This window comes from Podarcis liolepis (assembly GCF_965112155.1).
Source record: "Podarcis liolepis genome assembly, chromosome: 3".
NCBI lineage: Eukaryota > Metazoa > Chordata > Lepidosauria > Squamata > Lacertidae > Podarcis > Podarcis liolepis.
Window position 1 is genome coordinate 7,896,328 of NC_139557.1, and position 16,124 is coordinate 7,912,451.

The 16,124-nt window shown below is 43.3% G+C and overlaps 1 long non-coding RNA gene across 1 annotated transcript in view; it reads left to right on the forward strand.

Annotated features, from left to right (window-relative positions):
• The window catches only part of LOC310703227, a 38,779-nt gene extending 27,835 nt beyond the window's left edge, over positions 1-10,944 (forward strand). Inside the window, exons 3-4 of the long non-coding RNA XR_014524013.1 lie at positions 6,235-6,318; positions 6,438-10,944. This is a non-coding gene — a long non-coding RNA (uncharacterized lncRNA). The remainder of the gene's footprint in view (positions 1-6,234; positions 6,319-6,437) is intronic.
• Positions 10,945-16,124: the final 5,180 nt, after the last annotated feature.

The window sequence follows — 16,124 nt, forward strand, 5'->3', positions numbered from 1 at the left end:
CAACTTCACCCACCCACCAACGAGCAGTGCCTGCGTGGCTCAAACAAGCCATGCTGTGGTTTATTGTGACATGAAAACCCCCAACATGGTTTGCTTGTTTCTTCTCATAGTCTGGAGGTGGTTGGCCAGGAATGCGCATGGCAACAGTGCTCATTTTATTCTTTTTACTTAAAATATATATACTACACTGTTCTACAACAAACCTGCGCATACCCCCAAGCAAATGTACTTAGCATCTGGACAGCAGATGCAAATTCCATTTTACTCCTTTAGTCATGATGATTCAAGTGAGTTTAAAATGTGAATCCGCATGTGCTCAGAGTATTTTGTTCTTTTTGGGGTTGGCAAACTGTTTTCTTTGTTGCTCTATTATCAGAGAAGGTAGAAGCATGTGTAAAACATGGCATGTCAGTGGGGGCAGGGAATGAGAAATCTGGATGTTCTTTAACTTCACACGGCCAACTAAAGGGATGGTGTCTGTAAGAGCATTAGATGCAGGATCTCAAATCACTTTTCTGCTTAGGAACCACATGTGAGGTCTCTGGAGGAACAGTGGGATTTAAGTGTGGCAGGCAGATGATCTCTCACTTTCCCCCCCAATCCGACGTGAGAACTTGATAAACAAATGGTGATACTTTCCAATGTAAAATAAACTAGAATATTCTCTCTTAATGCGGACATCTCTCCCAGGTATTATTTATGAAAATATTATCTCTTGAATGGGACACGGGTGGCGCTGTGGGTTAAACCACTGAGCCTAGGGCTTGCCGATCGGAAGGTCGGTGGTTCGAATCCCCGTGACAGGGTGAGCTCCTGTTGCTCGGTCCCTGCTCCTGCCAACCTAGCAATTCAAAAGCACGTCAAAGTGCAAGTAGATAAATAGGTACCGCTCTGGTGGGAAGGTAAACAGCCTTTCCGTGTGCTGCTCTGGTTCACCAGAAGTGGCTTAGAGCGAGATGAGTGCGCAACCCCAGAGTCGTCTGCGACTGGACCTAACAGTCAGGGGGTACCTTTACCTTAACTCTTGAACATTTGATACCGAGGAGAATCTGCACTTTTCCATGCGGAGGCACCCAAACACCTGAACTAGACTTTGGTGTTTTAACAAAGGAGGGAAGGGCAAAAACTTGCCCAGCCTGCAGTCTTGGCTAGCTCCTTTGGATGGTTGGTGGCCGATGACCCTCGGGGTCCCTTTCAACTCTACAAAATTCTATGATGCTATGAAAAGGGCAGAAAAGTCTGCTGATTACTAATTGACTGTATCAACGCAAATCTAATGCGCAACTCATTTTTCAAAACCTTGAAACCAAAAAAGTATTTGTTGGCGACTGTAAATGCACCATCATTTATTTTTTTTGCACGCCCTAATTTTTGCAAGGTAATGTCTGGCTGGCTTGCACAGCTGTTCGTTGCAGCAGCCCTAGCTACAAGCTCTCCAAGTGAATGGTGCCTCTTGGGCTGGCCAGGGGGCGCTTCCCAGGCCTCTGTGGGACAGTGGGAGGAGGCCAGCGGTGGAGGAAGCCGCTCGGGCACCTGTGGGGCAGGGCACACCGCAGGGCCTCCAGTCTGTCTGCCTCCTCCCACTTAGCTGACCTACAGCTGGGAGGGAGGCAGCGGGCGAACTGTTTGGGCAGTACAGAGCCTGTGTGGGCCCCAGCCACCACATCTTTCCCAGGACAGACGCCGTGGCTCAGGCGCACTGCAGGCCCCGCGGTGAGTGCCGCCAGGTATTTTGTCACCCCCCTCAGTGGTGACACACGGGTCAGACTGAACCCTGTCTTTGGGGCTGGGGGGAAGTTCAGAGACCAGGGGCAGCAGCTGTGGCTGCCCATAGGACTCCCAAAGAGAGGGGAGATGAGGCTGAGAGCACAGGGTGGGTGTTCCAAAAGGGGTGAGGGGCTGCCAGCTCTGCAGCCAAGGGGTGACACAACTGGGCTCCTGAGCCCCACAGGGGTGCTGCAGAAAGAATGCAGTTGGTCAAGGGAGCCGTGGACCCAAAAGGTTGAAAAGCTCTGCAATAAAGTATGAGGAATAGTTTGTGTTACTACATAACTGACCACACAGACTAGAGTACCAGGTGTGGTTGGAGCAATGCAAATGTAATATCATTTTTCTACATATTTCTACATTTATATATGATCATCTTCCCCTTTACAGACCTGTTAGATGATTAAAATCACAGGGAGAGGTTTTACTGGGGGGACCATATTCTGCAGACTCTCATATCTTTAGTCTCCTTCTTTGGAGGTCTTTAAGCAGAGGCTTGACAACCATATGTCAGGAGTGCTCTGATGGTGTTTCCTGCTTGGCAGGGGGTTGGACTCGATGGCCCTTGTGGTCTCTTCCAACTCTATGATTCTGTGAGGCAGTGATCTGTAAACAGGCATTTTCTGACATTGAGCCGTTGTTTAGAATGTCCTTCCCTCTGCTATTTGGGATGCATTGTCCGTGGTGAATTTTAGATCTCTGTTGCAGACTTACTTTTTTGCTCTGGCTTTTCCTGACCATTAATGCTAGACGCTGTACATTGATGCATATTTTATGTTTTAAGTTTTTATATTGATGTTTTATATTTTTGTGCTTACGGATTATTTTAACAAATAAGTGGTTTGGAATTGCTTTGAAATAAATGGCGATGATGAAACTATTTCCTTAAGGTCAGATAGGAGATACTGTTTAATTTCTTATATAAAACTAAGAGCACACACAGGGAGAGTTTTATTCCCTGTTTGTTCATATTGGTGCTGCATTCTAAACGAAAATGGGGCAGATTTACTGTTTGTACTTTTGTATCTAGTTGTGGCATGCTAGCCCTTCAACAGAACTCTTGCATATATGCCACTGTCGAAAGACAAACAGCGAAAGACTTAAAAGTCCATCCTCCCATTTTAAAAGAAGCCACAAGGAGACAATAGATACAAAGCGAAGCCGACCCAAGAGACTTTTCTCTATCTCTTTCATGAAAGTTCAAAAAACTATCGTCAGGCAATAGTCTTGTGTTCATGAACACCAAAGGAGGGGGCAGAGTGGAAAACAGCCTAGCCCCTTCTCTTTCTGTTAGTGTCCACTGTGGAATTTATGTAGGAATTTATGTGTTACTGGAGAAATTTAGAGTGCAGGAGGATATTCACACTACCTAAAAATGCTGGGGGACTCCTTCTGGATGGGTTGTAAGCTCCTGGCAAGCATGCAGATTTCCTCCCCATAAAAACCTGATTTAAATAGCTTACCAGTATGTTGCACATATAGTAAAGGTGGAAGATATACATTTATTGAAAAGAAGATCGTAAACCTAGTTTGCATGCTGAGAGAACATCTGGCAGTTTATCGCCCACATTGTTCATCAACTGCTTGTTTCGGTCAATCTCTTGCAAAGAACTTGGGACAAAGATGGGGTGAAAATGCCATAGAAATGCAGGCTTTGTTCTTAGTTTGCATAAAGCAATAGCAAAATTAGTACTAACCTCCATCTTTTTACATTGAGGCACAGGGACATATCTCCCATATACTAAGCTTTATTTGCAAGGAGGGGTAACCTTTCTGGATATAGCTTATTCTCTGTCTCAAAGTGTTATAATCTCTCCTGTCCGTGATGGAGTTAATCAGCCACCAATGTTCTAGGATACTGTAATTAATCAAAAGTGGACGTGCAATCCATGCACACAAGAAACATAAATGGGGAGAAATTGTGCAAAAAAAAAAGTTTAATGCCATTTTTATTATTTTCTGCTTCCATATTCAACTAATGACACATTCTTAGGTGCCTTCAAGGAGAGAGGTTATTTCTCTTGCAAAAGCTGGCACAAAATGCTGTAAATGAAATCTTGCTCACCAAAATTATGCAGTAGTTTTCTGTTTTTATAATGAATTTTAAATATTGATATACTTTCTATGTAATTGGGCTGATTCTTTTGCATTGAGCATGAAAGACATTCGTTTTATTTTAGCCTACTTTGCTGCCAAAATTGAAAATATAGTAAATTTGCAAGCAAAATATAAGTACAAAATTGGCTGCATAGGAAACTTAACCTATGGTTCAGCATTCCATCTGTAAAGCATATTCTGTAGTATAAAGTTGTTATAGTACAGTTGCTATTTTTGGGGTGGGATTCGATCACATATTGATAAAATCAAGTTGTGGGAGGTCTTGAGCAACAAACCTGCTTCCTTTCGTAAATAAGGAAAATGTGCTGGAAATGTGGCCTAAAACTTGCTCTGAAAACATACCAGGGTGAATGCAGTTTGGAAGTCCCCGAAGAGTATAAGCCGTGAACATGGGTAAAGGTAAAGGTAAAGGGACCCCTGACCATTAGGTCCAGTCATGACCAACTCTGGGGTTGCGGCGCTCATCTCACTTTATTGGCCAAGGGAGCCGGCGTACAATTTCCGGGTCATGTGACCAGCATGACTAAGCCGCTTCTGGCGAATCAGAGCAGCACACAGAAACGCCGATTACCTTCCCGCCGGAGCGGTACCTATTTATCTACTTGCACTTTGACATGCTTTCAAACTGCTAGGTTGGCAGGAGCAGGGACCGAGCAACAGGAGCTCACCCCGCCACAGGGATTCGAACCGCCAACCTTCTGATCGGCAAGTCCTAGGCTCTGTGGTTTAACCCGCAGCACCACCCGCGTCCCTTCCGTGAACATGGGTATCCTTGGTTAAAATCTTAGCCAGGAATAATTAGGTTGCCTTATAATTATCATTAGGTTGCTTCACTAGGAGAAGCCAAAGAATTCTTTGCGGAATTGTGTATGCCAGAGATTTCTCCTAGTAAAGGAACGAACAGGTATTTCTTTGATGATAAGGCAGACTCAGACGACAAAACCAAAAAATAAGATCTTGCTGCTTCTGCTATTGGAGTTCTAGCTGAAGACAGCCAAACAATTGCACAAGAGCTGAAAGCTGGGCTGGGGAGTTTCATATCATTCCTTCCTTGCACCCCCTGCCCCTGCTTCAGAAATGACAAGAAATTTATGCTCCTTTCAATTATTAATCCTCCCACAAAAAACTCCATCAGTTAAAAAGACCAGCTCATTGAGAACCTTTGGCCTAACATGGTGATACTAATGGGAAGAACGTACATACTATGACAGCGGTTTTCTTTTTTATTTTCTTTTCCTTTTTAATTTTTTTATTGATACAGCAAGAAAAGAAAAGAAAGAGCAAACACAGATACAGAATTACACACAGGAATAACAATAAACACAAAATTTTCTTAAGAAACAATAAAACATAAGTTGGTCTTAACACTATAGACCCGACCTCCCGTCTACTCCTTATTTCAATTTCATATTACTTATTGCCAATACACACTTTTCTCATCATTTAACTTTTTCTTAATATATCTTATGTCTAACTTGCAACTATTACTGAAGTTCCTCGAATGCTGCGACAGAGTTTAAACTACTATATTTCTATTTCAAATATTCTTTGAAAACCTCCCATTTTGAGACAAATTCCTGTTTTGATTTATTCTTTATTTTTTCTGATAGGCCATCTAATTCAGCATATTCTGTCAGCTTTTGGATCCATTCATGTATAGAGGGAATTTCAATACTCTTCCATTTTGCTGAAATAAGAACTCTTGCTGCCACCGTGGCGTAGAAAAAGATACCCTTCATTTTTTGCGGAATATCCAAATGCTGCATAACTCCCGCTGTGCTGTGGCCCACTGGGCTGCCTTAAATGATGGTGGGGGAAGCCATGGGCAGCACCAGAAGGCCCTCGGTGCTGGACCTCAGTGTCCGAGCAGAACGATGGAGGTGGAGATGCTTCTTCAGGTATATGGGACCGAGGCCATTTAGGGCTTTCAAAGTCAGCACCAACACTTTGAATAGTGCTCGGAAACGTACTGGGAGCTAACGTAGGTCTTTCAGGACCAGTGTTATATGGTCTCGGTGGCCGCTCCCAGTCACCAGTCTAGCTGCCGCATTCTGGATTAGTTGTAGTTTCCTACTGCCTTCAGTCTCCTGCCTTAAGTTAATCCATGGGGTCCAGGTGCCATTTGGCACAGTTGAAGGAAGCTTCTCAACAAAGACTAGAAGGTTGTGAGGAAAGCAGACAAACAAAAGTTATAACTAGGTTAAGACCAAATCTTCAAATACTATACCATACCGAAAAACATTATAGCAACGACATTGCTGTTAGTATGCTTACAAGGCCCAAACGGAAAGTTGTGATCACACACTAACATGACAGCGTATTCATACCACTGCTTTGCATTAATTTCAGCTTGAACCACATTACTAATTTTGTCACACCTGCTGAGGGGACCCTGTGCTTTATGTTCTAATGACATGACATCCCAGTATCCATGTGAGTAATTTGTCTTTGATCAGGGATGGAATTTCTTTCCCTCCCCTTGCCCTGCTAGTTTGTCTGTTTGACTATGTGATTTCTGATCTCTGGGCTAATATTCTCCTTGTCCCCATCAGAAAGAGCACATTTGAATGATAAGCTGGTAACCTGCAAGAAATCCGAAAGTTGCGAAGACAAATTGGCACTAATTTTATGATGTGATTAATACAAGTTGACTCAACATCCTGAAGAAACCAACGTTGCCACCTTGGGAAATACATTTCTGCACCAATTATTCCTAGGTGTTATATCTGATTAATTATGCTCTCACTCCATTAGATAACTGATGGGTAACTTTGCATCTGTCTCCACATTTTTGATTTAACAGACAACTTTATTGAAAAATTCATGGAAAGAGAGCAGCTGATGGATATTGTGTCCAGCTTCCACTGTGTCTCCCTTTCATGCATTATAAAGAAATAAATATTTTTAAAAGGGAAACTGGGTGTGATCAAAGGAAGCTAATTTTCTATGCTGTTTAAAAACACAATCTTCTCATGAATAGCTCTTTTATCCAGAATTCTATGTATCTGGGGGATGCTTCACTTTCCAGTTATGCAATATTGGGGGCTTAGCAACTAACAAGGTTTTACGATGCCAAGCAGGGATTCAGGAACTGGCAATAGAGCTGGAGATAAAGGTGGAAAAGAGTAGATAGTACACAAAATTATGTTACTGTTACAAGGTTGTTGCTGTAGTGGTTGATTGCCCACAAAGCTTTAAAGAATAGCAAACCTCATGCTCACATTCCTCCTCAGAAAACTGGTTAGTTTGTACCATGGTTTGTTAGCTACCCAGGATCGTAAACCATGATTTGATCAATGCCTTTATCGAACAAAGCAACGTTCATACTAAAATAAAAATGTATGTCTCTGCTTACCCATTGCTGGGAACTGCAAGTGAGAAGAGGGCCGTCACACCCAAACACTGCTTGAGAGCTTCCCACAGGATTGGTCACTGTGAAAACAGGGCGCTGGACTGTGGCCTGGTGCAGCAGGGCAGCGGCGTAGCATGGGTTGTCAGCACCCGGGGCAAGGCAAGTAATTTGCGCCCCCTAACCCCTAACCTGCCGCCGCTGCCAGCTTCTTCTTGCTGCTGCCTGGTCTGGTTCTGGTGTGGTTCTCTCCCGCGCTCAGCGCTGCGCTGGGCGGCCGCTGCACTGTCCCTCCCCCAGATAGTCCCTCGCTCTCTCTCCGCACCGCACGCCTGGCACCCACCCCCTCCACAGTGGGCGGCGACCCAGCGGCTCGGATCGGATTCGCACAGCCAGCACTGCAGTGAGAGAGAGTGAGTGAGCCAGGTAGGGGCAGAGAGCTGAGAGTGAAAGCGCCGCCCCCCAGATGTTGCGCCCGGTGCAGTCGGCCCCCCCTGCACCCCCCACACTACACCACTGCAGCAGGGTCCTTCTGACGTTCCCTACAAATTTTTAATGAAATGAACACTGATTAGGAAGCAAAAAAAGTTCCAAACATCTTTCAGACACAGCAGAGGACAAGGCTCACTACTTCTTGTGCATATAAGGTGCACCCCAGTTTGATGTTATGCCCATAAGGGGCAATTGTTCAGAAGCAATCTGCTTTTGGTTTTTTTTAACTGTTTGCTTAGTAACATAACATTATTATATATATATTCTATAAACAAATAATACAAAACACAATTCATTCATACTACAGTGCATATCTACATAGCATTAATATATATGGTTTCTGAAAAAGGGCTTACATAAAAAATCCATTCAAAATACCATCCGGTTTACCTCCCCCCCACTCCAGCCCTCCCCCCCCATCAGGCCTTCCTTCTTCATATCTTTATCCATGTACACAGTCTGTTCATTCGAGCTTGTATGTTAGGGTTGGCTTCCCCTCTTTCTATCCAGTCCCTGTAAAATGCCCATTTATTTGTGATTCTTTGGCATTTGTTTTCCCATCTATCCTCTGCCACTATCTGTGTGAATATTTCTGATTGTGCGTATTCAAAAACATAATCATTCCATTTTTCCATATTCCATTTGGCCTTTTCTTTCCATCCCAAAGCAATAACTGCCATACCAGCTAGAATCATAATCTTGTACAACTCTTGTCTTGCTTATTACTTTTTACTTTGTTATTTCCCAATATTCCCGAAAATAACAAATCCCAATTAACTTCTATGTTTATGTTCAACTGCAATCTGGTAACATGCATAATTGAGACTTGAAAAATAAGAGAGTCATCGCATTGTAGTATATGCCTCCACGAGGCAAACCGATTTTAAGACCAGGGGATGGAGATTCACAGCAAAGACAGAATGCCTACTCGAAGTTGCCTTGCAAAATAATAGCACATTTTAAGATACAAAAACTCCTGCAGAATAATCAGACATGGTCTGATACATGGGTTAAAGAGGAAAGTTATTCCCTTTATCCTTTCTGAAATGGCAGTCCTACAGTCAGAAGATACAGTCCCTTCTGCATCAACAGGAACTTGAGCAGGAGTTCATTTTATAACATTTCTGCTGAAAATACGAATAAAGTTATGTGTTTTAAAGTTTAAAAACGAGAAAGCAAAGGTCTTACATTTCAGTACTGGGGCAGAGAAAACGAGGGAAGAGCAGAGCAGTACAAAGGTGCTAAGAAGGAATGTACAGTAAGAGCAAAAGGTAACAGGATGAATTTGTCACTGCAAATGATACAGACTTAGAATTCATTTCAGCTGCATATGAGGAATATGCAGCTATACTTGAAATTAGTTTAGACGTTGCTTGACAAGACATGATCTGATGTCTAGGGTGGTGTTCTGAGTACATATATACATTTTGGGAGGGTTCACATGTTTTTATTTATGAAAATTATTCTTTTGTAAGTCCAAATGGGTTAGAAAATTCCCAAACCATTTAAAATACTTTAAAGTTCTTTTGGGACATAGCCAGATACTTAATATTGTATTACATTTTATAGTTGTCACTTAATCAAGCTATTTAATATTATAGTACATTTTAAAACTGTCACTTAATCACATTTTCTTGACCCTTTTATGTGAATTAAAGATCACTGTAGATAAAAAATGGCATGCTTTAGTTTAAATAGATTCAGTATGTCCAGTCTGACAGTTACTTCTGAGACATTAAAAGAATTCTCTGTGATTAATGTGACCCACACCGTTAAATGGTGTAATGTTCCATTTCTTCAGCCATTAGAGGAAGCAGCCTCAGCCACTACAAGTGAAAAACACACCCAGCGGAACGTGGACTTGAAAATCGTGTGAGATACTGTACTGCTAAGCACTGTTAAGGTAACAGAGCAAGTTATAATTTTTCAAAGGTAAAACTCTTGGTTAATCAAGTATTTTGTGTATTGATTGCATTTCAGTGTCATCCCATAACTGGGAAAAGGAGGCTCCACAACTGAAGCAAGTTAGGCAGCTGTGCGGGGAGAGGATAAGTACCACCACAACACTTATTTCAAAGCATCTGGCTCAAACTGTAATAAGGGCACAGCAAAGGCACTGTGTTCCTGGAGCTAAATCTCTTTAGGAACTTACTTTTTCAGCTCTGCCCTAGAAGTGCAGCCTGAAGGAGCCACAGTAAGCCACAAACAGAAACCTATATTCTATTTTGGGAGAGCACACCCTCCAACATTTCTTCGATAAAAATTTGTTGTTGCTGTTTAGTCGTTTAGTCGTGTCTGACTCTTTGTGACCCCATAGGCCAGAGCACGCCAGGCACTCCTGTCTTCCACTGCCTCCCGCAGTTTGGTCAAACTCATGCTGGTAGCTTCGAGAACACCGTCCAACCATCTCATCCTCTGTCGTCCCCTTCTCCTTGTGCCCTCCATCTTTCCCAACATCAGGGTCTTTTCCAGGGAGTCTTCTCTTCTCACAAGGTGGCCAAAGTATTGGAGCCTCAGCTTCAGGACCTGTCCTTCCAGTGAGCACTCAGGGCTGATTTCCTTAAGAATGAAGAGGTTTGGTCTTCTTGCAGTCCACGGGACTCTCAAGAGTCTCCTCCAGCACCATAATTCAAAAGCATCAATTCTTCGGCGATCAGCCTTCTTTATGGTCCAGCTCTCACTTCCATACATCACTACTGGGAAAACCATAGCTTTAACTATACGGACCTTTGTTGGCAAGGTGATGTCTCTGCTCGATGAAAATAGGGATGTTCTATTCAACAACAACAGCATTAACAAAACTTCCCTACATGTTCCTCTTCTCAATACTGGATCTGCTACCAGTCCTGAATAAAGTTATAATTCCTGCAATGCTCAAAGGATATACAACTTTCAGCCACAATAAAATCAGCTTCTCCCACTCTTCAGCCTGAGCATCTAGTCAAGGCATAGCAACAAGGGATGTGTGTCACAGGTACTGAAACAGCAAGACCCTCAATGGAAAATGCCAACCCTTTGTGGGGGTTTTCTCCATATGCTAAATATTCATTTGGTTGGATATGTGTGCTTTACTCAAGTTGCATCCAGTAATTTAGCATTTTTCTCCCATCTTTATCTCAAGTACAGATATCCATTACACACACACACACACAGTGAGCAGTGCCGGTTCTCTACAATGACAAATGCATCTTTCAAACCACAAAAGCTTCTTATGCAAATTTAGAAAAAGGAAAGAAGAAGAAAATGATGTTTTATGTACAAAAAGAGAACTGGACTATCCTGTGCTAAACTGATAATGAGCGTTTCAAAGCTCCTTGCTTTTCAAATGCTACCTGTATGGGTTGCTCGTGCGTAAGTTGCCGCCTCTCCAGGCTTTGTTGCCTTGCTAAACCTTTCAGTCTGGGCAGCCCTTCACTTCGTGGCTGCCTCAGTCGCTAGCAGAGTCCGTCAGTGGGCGTTTCTTAAATCTTTTCCAACATAAAAGTTGTTTGACACCCAGTCTCCTCCTACTCTCTCTGCGCGGAAGTCTTCTGCGCAGGGTGGGTGTGGGTAGCGGAGGACCCGTGCTCTCCCCGCTGGTGTCCGGTGAAGAGTCCTGGAGCCCTCTCGCCGATTCCCCCATCAGCCCCTCTATATCCCTGGTGTTGCGCTGATTTGCTTCCCCATCTGCGGAGCTGCCTCTCTCCCTGCTGGGCCCTTCTCCAGCATCATCTGAGAGCCTTCCCTCCGCCTCTAGCTCCGATGTCAGTTCCCTGACACAACCTAAGTCCATATTCATTCTCAGCTACAAAGATCACAAAGAAAAGTCCTTCAATGAAATTGCTTTTAAGTTTTCTTGGGCTTTTCCAGAACTTGGGCGCTAAATATTTCTATTCTGCAAGGTGTTGGCATACATAGGAAATTATATTCTCTCTCTTGTGCATTTTAATGCAATGCCCATCTTATTTTTTCACCCTTTGTCCCCAGATCCTTTTTGTTTGTTTAATTAATCTGACTATAATTGTTCCTTCTTTGTATCTTAATCACAAATCAGATGTACAGTGTTTGCTAACAGCTGTGAATAAAAGAGTAGCCCATTCTTGAAGTGTTATGTATGTTTTTCTTGATAGTTTAATTAGAAAGGGTGAATAATACTCTATTTAATTCATCAAGTAGGACAATTAACAATAACATTGATCTTTTTTGTTTGACAGCAAAATTTGTTTGATTACAGAACAGAATATAATGTAGCCAAATCGCCGTCAGTAATTCATTTCAGATAGTCAATTAAAAATCCTGTGTGTTCAGTACACATGCAAACAATGAACAATGGGGCAAACTAATCAAGGCATGATTAAAAAAATAAAAGCCAAGCTCTGGAAATTGGGATGTCAATGGAGGAATGGGCATGGCTAACAAGGACAGATTTTATACTGCCTGCCAAAGGGGACGGCTTTGTCTTCTCTCTGTGGCACCTTCCAGGAATGGCCATGTTGGAACCTGATGGGGGAATAATCTGTGACCAGTTTCTGCCATTTTTTCTTCAGTGCGATATTTTATTGCCTTGGATGATGTCAGTCTGCACATAAAACATTCTCTTTAGAAGTGGATCAATTGGGGTGCATTTCACTGAAATAAGTGGAACTGTGGTAAACTGCTGCAGCTGGCATAGCGTGGGCTTTAGTATGGAGGAAAGATTAAGAGCACTGTGACATTTACTTCCATAGATCTTGAGAAGCTGGTAGGCATTTGTATATAAGTTGATTGAGGTACACACATCCATTTCACTTAGTGTGCAGAAATCCACATTTCTTTTTTTAAAATTTGTGTACAGTGGTACCTCGGGTTACATATGCTTCAGGTTACATACACTTCAGGTTACAGACTCCGCTAACCCAGAAATAGTGCTTCAGGTTAAGAACTTTGCTTCAGGATGAGAACAGAAATCGTGCTCCGGCGGCACGGCAGCAGCAGGAGGCCCCATTAGCTAAAGTGGTGCTTCAGGTTAAGAACAATTTCAGGTTAAGTACAGACCTCCAGAACGAATTAAGTACTTAACCCAAGGTACCACTGTATGAGGAACAATGCTGGTCTTTCCCATTCATACCAGTAGGGGTTCCCTTTTCCATTTGCCCCTGCCTTCTAAACTGTTGATTTTATTCTGTATTAGCAACAAAGTCCTTTATAGTTTTCTTCATTTCTTCAAGTGGATTTCTTTCTTTTTGACTCTTTAAATTCACACTATAGGCTCTTTCAAGCAGCACTCATTTACACACATATATGGGATCAAGTCCCATTGAACCTAAGGGGGAATACTATTAAGTGTTGCGCTTAAAACAAAGCAAAACCTTGAATCAGCCCGTTGCATCTGGCATTGTACTTTAGGTTCTAAAATCTCTATTATTTCTGACCTTAAGTGATTTTCTTTCCACCCAGAAATATTGACAAGCCAAAGTTTTTATGTGGAATGTCTTGCTGCAAGTGGTAGATTTCCAAGTGCTTCACCACTAGTAATTATATTTCTGACCAGCTAGTTTGCTATTATTATTATTGCTATGATTGTTATTATTAGTAATTATATTCCTCACCAGCAGCAAGTTTGCTGCTATGTCTGCTAGGCTGTACTATTTGCTATTATTATTAGTAGTAGTAGTAATTTTATTTCTGACCAGCTGCTAGTTTGCTGCTACGTCTGCTAGGCTGTTCTATTTGCTATTATTATTATTATTATTGCTATTATTATTGTTATTATTAGTAATTATATTTCTGACCAGCAGCTAGTTTGCTTACTATGTCAGCTAGGCTGTACTATTTGCTATTATTATTATTATTATTATTATTATTATTATTATTATTATTATTACTACTACTACTACTACTACTATTAGTAGTAGTAGTAGTAGTAATTATATTTCTGACCAGCTGCTAGTTTGCTGCTATGTCTGCTAGGCTGTACACAGAATCATAGAACTGTAGAGTTGGGAAGGATTCCAAGGATCATACTGCCTATGTTTGTTCAAAGTGGTCTAAGTAACGCAGTCTAAAATATTACGTTGAATGTCACACCAGCACTTACCTGTATTGTTACTACTGTAATTCACACCAACTTACAATGTTAATTTTAAAAAGGGCAGCATTCCATTCATTGTTTGTGATTGCACCTTTAGTCACTCCTCTTTCAGGAAATCACACCCCTGGGCTTTTGCCCCCATTGATATGGAATTCTGCTGAGCAGCCTTCTGAGCTTATTAAAATTATTTTTACAGAAATACAATGTTAGGGTACCAAGGGGTTGCTCGAGAGCAAGTAGGCAAATGCCTCCCTGCTTGGCTGTGAAGCCTTGCTTTTGATGCCAAAATAAACTTTCTCTGTCCAGAGCGCCACTCTCCCGTGGCTGGCTCATTCACTGGGAGAATCCGTGAGTGGGCGGTCCTTAAACCTTCCCCAGCAGAGTAGTTTCTTGACGCCCAGTCTGCGCCTCCCCTCTCTGTGCGGAAGCTTACTGCGCAAGGAGAGAGTGGGAAACGGTGGACCTCCCTCCTCCCCGCTTTGCCCAGGCAAGGTGTCCTGGCACCGCCTCGCCTCCTCTGAGCCCTGAAGCTCCTCTCCGCTGGAGGCGTGGTTACTCTCCTCCGCTGAGGAGATGCTGCTTCCCACGATCTTTTGGGGCTCTCTGTAATCCATCCGGCTTTTCCCCTCTCGCCCCTGAGCCGATGGCAGTTCCCTGACATACAAGCTACATGTTTGTTTTAGTACTGCGCCTGGAACATAGGATGGGTTTTATTTTTTTTAAAGCAACATCACTGTGCTTTGGTTTTATTGATGGTTGTGTATACTGCTTTGTGACCAGAATTGGGATTCAAGGTGACCTTAACAGATGGGGGAACTGGGCCAAAATTAGCAACATGACTTTCAGTAGGGACAAATGTAAGGTTCTGCACTAAGGCAGGAAGAATCCAGTGGCGTAGCGTGGGGGGTGCAGGGGGGGCCGGCCGCACCGGGCGCAACATCTGGGGGTTAGGGTTAGGGGGCGCAAATCCATGGGTTAGGGGGCGCAAATTACTTGCCTTGCCCCGGGTGCTGACAACCCACGCTACGCCACTGGAAGAATCAGATGCACAAATATAAGAAGAAGAGTTTGGATTTGATATCCTGCTTTATCACTACCCAAAGGAGTCTCAAAGTGGCTAACAATCTCCTTTCCCTTCCTCCCCCACAACAAACACGCTGTGAGGTGAGTGGAGCTGAGAGACTTCAAAGAAGTGTGACTACCCCAAGGTCACCCAGCCAGCTGCAGGTGGAGGAGCGGAGACGCGAACCCAGTTCACCAGATTACGAGTCTACCACTCTTAACCACTACACCACACTGGCTCTCAAGTGTGGTGAGGGGCACCTAGCTTACTAGCAGTACATGTGAAAAGGATCTAGGAATCTTGGCTGACAACAGTGTGATGCAGCACCACCACAATTTAAGACGGATATTGACAAGCTGGAATGTGTGCAGAGGAGAGCAACCAAGATGATCAAGGGTCTAGAAACCAAGTCTTATGAGGAATGGTTGAGGGAATTGGGGATATTTAGCCTGGTAAAGAGACTGAGATGAGATGTGATAAACATCTTCCAATATCTGAAGGGCTGTCACATGGAAGATGGAGCAAGATTGTTTTCTCCTGCTCTGGAGGGCAGAACTCGAACAAATGGATTCAAATGGAAATGATTGTTGGATCCTGAAGGCTCTACAGTACAGATTGGGTACAGAGCTTAGGGTTTCATAAAGCAGAGTACAGAAAGACTGAGGATCGTGCTGGGTTTCTTGAGCAGTATATCCTCTGTATAAAGTTTACATACATCACAACTCCAGAGAGGTGAGGACCCTTTGAGTAAATCACTCTCTCTGTCTTTCTCCTGCGGAAGTCAATAGCTGTGCATTTGAAGGGAAAACAGATTCTCCTTTTCTGTGCCTTCAGTTGCAGCCCCTTCACTTTCCCCCATAAAAGCAAGTGTCCACCATAGAGTGCGCTGCTCTGGTTGCGCCAGAAGTGGCTTAGTCATGCCGGCCACATGACCCGGAAAAACTGTCTGCAGACAAACGCCAGCCCCCTTGGCCTGTAAAGCGAGATGAGCGCTGCAACCCCAGAGTTGTCTGCAAATGGACTTAACTGTCAGGGGTCCCTTTACCTTTACCACAGACGTCACCAGGAGAACCTTATGGGCCTGCAACCGAGGGCCTAGATTCATGTTATGTTAAGTATGTAACGTGTAGTGGCATCAGCATTTATTAGTGTGTGGGTGATTTTCACCAAGACTGCGGCGTGTAGGGAAGAAAATTTTAACCTTCCCTCGTCAGCTGCACACCTGACAAAAACTGCCTCCCACAGCAAGTGGCAGGGAGGGGGGGAGAGAAAAGCTCTTGCTGCTG